The 8,101-nt window shown below is 37.4% G+C and overlaps 1 pseudogene; it reads right to left on the bottom strand.

Moving 5' to 3' along the window:
* Positions 1-4,224: 4,224 nt before the first annotated feature.
* LOC102865117 lies at positions 4,225-4,837 on the bottom strand (annotated as a pseudogene).
* Positions 4,838-8,101: the final 3,264 nt, after the last annotated feature.

The following is an 8,101-nucleotide window of genomic DNA, read 5'->3' as shown; positions in this document are numbered from 1 at the left end:
CCTGGTTTAACCCTCTCTAGGATGAATCTGTTTGTTTTCTTGGCAGTCCATGGTGCATCCAATACTCTTCTCCAGCACCACAGCACAAAGGTGTATTAGGTTACACTAATATCCCAGAACACTTAATTTTGCTCATGCAAAAACTATATTTGAATGAGAAAACAGTTATTAGAACAGAACAAGGAAAAACTGTATATTTAAGGATCAGGAAATGTATCCATCAGGGATGCATCATATTTCTATACCTTTTCAATCTTTGTGTGGAAAAGATAATTGGGGACATTGGACTTCATGAGGAGGAATGTGGCATCAGGATTAAAGTAAGACTCATCAACAATCTGTGTTATACAAATAACACAATGCTCTGCTGAAACTGAGGAAGATCTGAGGTATTTGCTGCATAAGGTCAAGTACTACAGCCTTCAATATGGATTGATGCTGAACATGAAGAAAACAAAAATTCTTGCTGATGGGCCAATTTGGAGCATCATGACACATGGAGAAGAGACTCAGATTGTTAAGAATTTCAGCTTGCTTGGTTCCACAATAGACACTATTGGCACCAGCAGTCAGGAAATCGAAAGATGAATTGTACTGGGAAAATATGTTGTCAGGAGCCTCTCCAGAGTACTAAAAAGCAGCATTGTTAAACAGGTGACTAATGTACCTGATCCAGGCCATGGTCTTTGCAATTACATGCTATGCATCAGAAAACTGTACAATGACTAAGAATGACAAAAGAATTGATGCTTTTGAGTATGATGCTGGAGAAGAGTCTCATGGACTGTCAAGAGAACAAAGTGGTCTGTCCTGGAGAGGGTGAAACTAAGTTGCTTCTTGGAGGTAAGGATTTTGAAGCTCCATTTCACATACTGGAGGCATGTTGCCTGGAGGAACCAGGAAAAGGTGTCATGCTTGGAAGGGTAATGAAACAGCAAAGGAGAAGAAGACACCATATGAGATGGATTGACACAGTAACTGGGGTAATGGGGTAGGCATGCAAGAGACAGTGAGATTGGCACAAGAAAGGGATAGATTCAGAGCTATAACACATAGAGTTACAATGAGTCCCAGGCAAGTAGACAGCATATAACAACATCAAAACAATAATGTTTTTATACAACTATAAATAGGGACCTCTGTTAGCCTAGTGGTCAGAATCCGCACAGCAATCCTGAAGCCATGTGGTTTGAACCTACCTGGTGCTCTGTGGGAGAAGGGTATCTTCTCCCCCGAGATTATTGCCTCTGAAAACCAACTAGAGGGTTGATCCTGAATTGATGGCACACTACAACAATAATAGCATAGGACAGATTTCTAATTTTGTTATTTCTTCAAATAGTGACCAATTTGTCCTGATCTTTTAGTTGAATAATCCTCCCTTCCTCTACTGTCTTAAAATGACAATTTTATAATTTATCACATTATCCTAGATATGTCTATATTTGGGGTCCTCCTTTGTTATATCTATCAGTTTGTCTGATTTTTTGCTAATTTCCTGATGGTTTAATTGTCTAGAATTATTACATATTTCATCTGAAAATTCATAATTACTTTTAAAAATAACTTTCTTAACTAAGTCTCCACGTTTACAATTTCTGTTAAACTTTAAAACACTTTATAACTTTTTAAGTGAAATTGTGCTGGGATTTATGTAGAATTATATAAAAATCACTTTAAAAGTAAGAATTAATTGCTATAATTAAAAGCATTTAGCCTTCACATCTGAGAATTATTTAGTTAAGACTTCTAATATTGTCAGTGATTTCCATAGTTTTTCCATCCCTGTCCTCCAAAGTTGGATTAAATCAGTTCTTTAAAATTTTTTTTATTTTTTTTCCCTGATACTGCACATAATGTTATTTTCCTGCTGCATTTTCTTAATGATAATTAATTTTTTGCTACTTTTAATTTAAATATTTTCCCTTTTAATTGACTGATTAAATTTGATTTTGTAATCTTGAAATATATTTTAGTTCTATTGTTTTGTTTTTATTTTCTACTTCACAGGAAATTCACTGAACTGAAGAATTAGGCTGATTTACTGGCAAGCAAAGACAGTCTATTTCAAATTTGTTGTTAAGTGCCATCAAATTGAATGCAACTCAACGTGACTCTATGAACAACAGATCTTACTTAACCCTATCCTATTCCTATCCTGTGCCACCTTTATCATCCCAGATACATTTGAGCTTATTATCGTAGACATTGTATCAATCTCATTGACTTTTTTGCCGACCAAAGTAAGATATTTTTACTTAGGAAAATGTCTCTCCTAACAACAGACTCAAAGTACGTGAAATGAAGTTTGCCATACTCGCTTTCAAGGAGCATTCTGGTTGCACTGTATCCAAGACATAGCTCTTTGTTCTTTTGACAGTCCATGGGCTATTCAGCACTCTTCTTCAACACCAAAACTCAAAGGCATTGATTCTTCTCCTGTCATCTTTCCTCATTAGCTAGCTTTTAGATGCATGACAAAACTATAACTTGAATCAGCTTTAAGCTGACATCATTGCTTGTCAGGACTTTGGCGAGTTCTTTGACAGCATACTTTCCCAATGTTTTATGTCTCCAAATCTCCTGACTACTAGCACCAAGGGTATTGTTGATTGTGGTTCCAAGTAGATAAAGTTGTTTACAGTCATTTCAATATTTCCCCCATATATTATGATGTTGCCTATTGGCCCTGTGGTAAGAATTTTTGTTCTTGATGTTAAGATATAATCTATACTGAAGGACAAAATTCTTGTTCCTTTGCAGCAAACACCTGAAGTCCTCCTCACTTTCAGCCAACAAAGTTATGTTATCTGTATAATGCAGGTTGTTGATGAGTCTTCCTCCAATCCTGATGCCACACTCTTCTTCATAAAGTATACCTTCTTTAGTGATTTGCTTGGTATACAAATTCAATAGATATGGAGGTATTGATTTTAAGCAATGCAGTATTACCTTGTTCTGTTCGGACAACAGCTTCTTGATCTAGGTATAAGTTTCATATAAGCATAATTTAGTGTTCTGGAAATCTCATTTTTCTCAACATTAATCATAGTTTGTTATGATTATGTTATGTTACACAAATTCCTTTACATATTCAAGAAAACACAAATATATATTCTTTTGGTATTCTCCACTTTCAGCCAAAATCCATCTGATATTAGCAATGATATCCTTGGTGCCATGATAATTTATAAGTCCTGCTTTAACTTCTAGTATTTCTCTGTCATACTATTCTAGCCATTTGGGGTGATCTTCAGCAATATTTTGCTTGCATGTGATTATATTATTATTATTGTTGTAATATTATATTGGATCACCTTTCTTGGGAAGGGGAATAAATATGGATCTCTTCCAGTCATTTGACAAGATAACTGTCTTCCAGTTTTCATGACACAGATTGGTAAGCATCTCTTAGCTGAAATATGTCAATTAGTAGTTCATCAATTTCTGGGGCTTTATTTTGCCAATGCCTTTCCTGGAGCTTTACTTTCCTCCTTCATCACCATTGGCTCTTTATCATGTTATTTGATGAATTTTTTTTAGTGTCAACCAATTATTTTTTTGTACAGTGACCTCACGACATTCCCTCCATATTTTTTTGAGGCTTCCTGGGTTTTTCAAGATTTTTCCCATAAGATCATTTAATATAAAAAATGGAAATGATTTTGTTTTTCAGTTCTTTCAACTTGAAAAATGCTGAGATAGTTCAGGTTTAGTTACTGGCAAGTATTTTTCTTTTTTTTTCCCTCTCTCTTAAAATGTTTATTTCGGTCAGAGTAGCTGACAATTTGTTATATGTATTTTGGTTTATTATCACAAGGAGCATTTTCCTTCCTTTAAAAAATCCTTTCAAAATATCTCAATTCTTGAGGTAAAGAACTTAAACTAAAAAGAAAGAAAAAAACTTGATATATTTTAAGAAAACAATTATTAAAATTTCTTTACCTTGATAAATAGAAATAAACTCCTCTGTGTACTCTGGTGGACATAAATGAACATTGTACAGCAAGGTATCCAGTCACTGCTTGGCAAACCAAAGGTGAGAACTACTCACATACATGTTCTACTCAAACATAGTGCAACACATCACATTCAAGCAGACTTTTTGGTTGTTTTTTGTTTTGTTTTGTTTTTTAAATGGTCACCAACAACCTTCTGGCAAAGATAAGATTCTGGAATGGCAAAAGCAACACAAGTTTTAGATTCCAAATCTCTGGAAGGTAATTAATCAATATAGTCTTCGACATTGCTTAATGTCCGAACTGCCTCTGTGCTTTGCTTCTTTTTAAGGAGAAATGCACAGGCGGCATTCATTGCCATGTCCAGCGCCAGCTTCTTCTCGTTGTTTTTTAAGTCTGTTCTAGCACCTTTTGCCAGGAACAACTGGACAATGTCTGCATAACCCTTCCAGACGGCAGCATGCAACGCTGTGTCTCCCAGCTTGTTCTGTTGGTTCAGTTCAGTATTTGACTGAGCATTTCCACAATATCTTTGTGGCCTCCGTGGCAGGCCCACTACAAAGCGGTGCTCCCTGCTTTGTCTAAGCCATTGACTCCAACTCGGTTGTCCAAGCACTCTCTCAACCAGCTCAAATTGCCTCTTTTTGCAGCTTCATGCAGTGGATTGTCAATGAATTTTGCCTCCTAAGCCACAGAGTTGCTTGGAATTAGCCTCTGCAAGTGCCTTTCCACCAATTGGTATCGCTCATGTCAGTAATGTAGGTAACGTCTCCTTCTTCAAAATACAAATCATCTCTAGTTCTGGGTTCAAATGTAGACTGAGCTTTGAAGACTTTAACCTGCCCTGTTTTGACTCGTTTGGGTGGCGGCTTCGACATCTTGCTTCCTGAACTGGGTAATCAATCCAAGAGACCAAGCTCAAAAAGCAGGGCGAACATCCCTTCAGCCTCCACTTGGACGCCCCGAAGTTTCTATTTGTCTGGCTTGGGCGCTGCGCCACCGAGGACTTGCTCCCAACCTCGACTGCAGGACGCACTTACGCTGGCATAGCCACTCCGAGTGCTCAGCCCCGTCCGGAGCGTGCCTCTGGGCCGACCAAGTATTTTCTTTTTAAATGACGGGGAGAAATTGATGGGGGAAAAATTGAGGGAAAAACTTTACATTTGATAAGCCGGTACTACTTTTGCATTTAGATTTTTTTTTTCAGTCCAGATAGTGCAAACTATAAATAAGAATGCCCTGCAACCAACTAGTCCATGTGTTATATGTTATTTTAAAAAATTGCAATGAATCTTTTAGCTAAACCAACAAAAGGGAACTATCATTGAACTTGACATCTCAAGTGCCTATATATTTTTGATTAAAGACATGGGGAGAAGGAGACTGCATAAAAATCACTTATACTGCTGCATTTGAGTTTCTCTTTCTGATTTTCTTCTTCCAAACATGCTTAATTACTCAAAAAGCAAGAATTTATTGTAAAGGCAGAACTGTGCAAAGGATTTCAGATATAATACAAAATAGAACTGAAGCGATTCTACTTTTTTTTTTTTTAATCTGTCTCTACCCAGTCCCCTTCTTCCAACTGAGTTAGCACTCTGAAAATGTGTTCTTTTGGGTTTAAATAAATTAAGAAAACATTTTACTTTAATAGCAATAGAGATAAACTTGTCTATTTCCATGTTTAGCCCAGGTAGAGTTAGATATCTTCTCTAGGATCTTTATAAAATAGGTTGTTGAACCAGCTGGTGCTATGGGAATAATATTCTTTCATCACACTCAAACTCCTGTTAACAAAATCTAGGGACAAAATTGTGACAAAAACTGAGGGTTGAAATGGTATCCAGAACATAATCTTTGGTTTTTTGTTGTTGTGGTTGATTGCCTTTGAGTCAAGCACAACTCATAACACCCCTATGAAGAAAAGGCTTGAAGCCCCTCTACAACTATCAACATTTGTCAAAATTCATAGAGTTTCTGGAGGCATGTTATCTTAGATAAATAATCTCAATCTTCTGTTCAGGAGCTTCAACTCAGCTCAATTTATTGTTGTTAAGTTGAACCCAACTAATAGCTGACCCTCTAGTGGGTTTTCTGAGGCTATAACTTCATAGAGTTGGAGAAATGATGAAAGGTAAACAATTGCCCAGGTCTTTCATTCATTGGGTCATTATGAGTCATCTACAACTTGACAGCACTTAACACCACCAACAACAAAGAGAGAGCTGTGTGGGCCTGGTAGATAGAAAATTATGCTACCAAGTCAAAGGTGGGTGATTTTAATCTGCAGCCCAGACCTGAAGCCTGATTTTAATTGTTTTTGGTCAAACATTCTTCCAAGTGGTATAGCACTGGTCTGTCCATTTGCTGTACAGAGGTAACTCATGGTTTCTGTGATGCTAAACACTGTGACATTGATGTGTCAAATGTGATAATGGTTACCCATGGTGGACAGTGTTTGCTGGAGCTCCCCTATTAAAACAAGCATGAAAGCAGAAGCAGTGTTTGCTGGAGCTCCCCTATTAAAACAAGCATGAAAGCAGAAGCAGTGTTTGCTGGAGCTCCCCTATTAAAATAAGCATGAAAGCAGAAGCAGGATCCACTTCTGGAATAGCTTGCCTCTGGAAACTCTATAAACTTGGAGAAACAAAAATTATACAGTTGTTCAGGTCTTTCATTCATAGGGTCGCTATGAGTCACCTACGACTCAATGGCACTTAACAACAGCAACATAACTTGCATAGGAGAAAACAACCCATCTTTTTCTTGTATAGCTGCCAGATTACAACTGCCAAAGATGTGCCACTTTGTGTTAACGTCCTACAGACTACTTCTGAGCTCTTTTTCACAAGTATTATCTGTTCCATGGTAGTTGTCCTTGGCAATTGTCTAATAAATTAAATTGCTCTATAGTCAAACTGAATCGTTCATCAATTTTTTCCCTCTGTATGCAGTTTTCTTTCTGTCTTCTTTATATAATGATATAGATGTGCTCAGTGAGGAAAATGTTGGAAGCAATATATATTTTAACATAAGCATCTATCACTTGAGCCTCAGGTAGTCCATTTAGTTCAGTGCTTAGTGAACACTGATTTTTAGTCAACATAAAGCATGAAGAAGAGCAGGAGTGTACCCTTGCTCTCAAGGAGTTCATAGACGCTTGGAGAGGCAGACAAAACATCTAGCACTTCATATTGACTGTTGGCTACTAGGGAAGTTTAGTGAATAAGATTTCAGCCAAAAAGTCAGCAGTAAATCTACCAGTAGCTTCACTACGCAAGGGCAAGATGAGGAATCTCCTCCCATGAAGAATTTCAGCCTCAGAAACCAGATGGAAGGTCCATAAGAATTGGAAATCAACTCATTGGCACTGATTTTTTTTTTTTTGAGGAAGGTAAATGTAGAGGAGTTAAGTACTTCATATTTCCCTTGTAGTCATAATTATTATTTGATGTGGTATAAATTTTAATCATTATGCCTACAATAGTAGGCATTTTGAAATAAGTTGTCTGTTGTGCTAAATAGACAATACTATGGGGAAATAAGTCCTCACCTTACTAGAGGGTAGGAGCCAAGACTTAGTTCCCTTGGCGGTGTGGCTTGTCTTAAGCATATATAGACAGGAATTCTATAACAGGGTTTGTTCTGTTTGCTCTGAATCCTGTATCTGACTCTGTTCAGTCTGACTTGTGGGAATTGAACCAGAAGCCTTTATTGTACTTAATTCAGCTGACTTTCAAACCATCCCTTCACAAGCTCTGAGGCTTCATTACTTCCCTGAAAGCCTAGGTGCCTGTTGTTTATTGGTTGCTTTAGTCACATGGATTGAGACCTTTGCAGACTGAAGTTTGAGCCATAGATCCAGGATTTTCCATGCTCTACAACCACAGAATAATTTCCCTGATTTAGCTGGAAGCAGGGAATACCAGAAGACTGTCTATCCGTGTTTCATTGATTATGCAAAGGCGTTTGACTGGATCATAACTGTGGCTGACGCTGAAAAGAATGGGGATCCCAGAACATTTAATCATGCTAATTTCAACCTATATGCAGAGCAGATTATCCGGGAGGCTGGGCTCTATGAGGAGAAATGTGGGGTCAAGATTGGTGGACGATTTATCAACAATCTGCGTTATGCGGAT

The sequence above is a fragment of the Elephantulus edwardii genome, unplaced genomic scaffold (assembly GCF_000299155.1).
Source record: "Elephantulus edwardii isolate Elephantulus edwardi_28Jun2011 unplaced genomic scaffold, EleEdw1.0 scaffold00070, whole genome shotgun sequence".
Lineage (NCBI taxonomy): Eukaryota > Metazoa > Chordata > Mammalia > Macroscelidea > Macroscelididae > Elephantulus > Elephantulus edwardii.
This window is presented reverse-complemented; position numbering and strand designations above follow the sequence as displayed.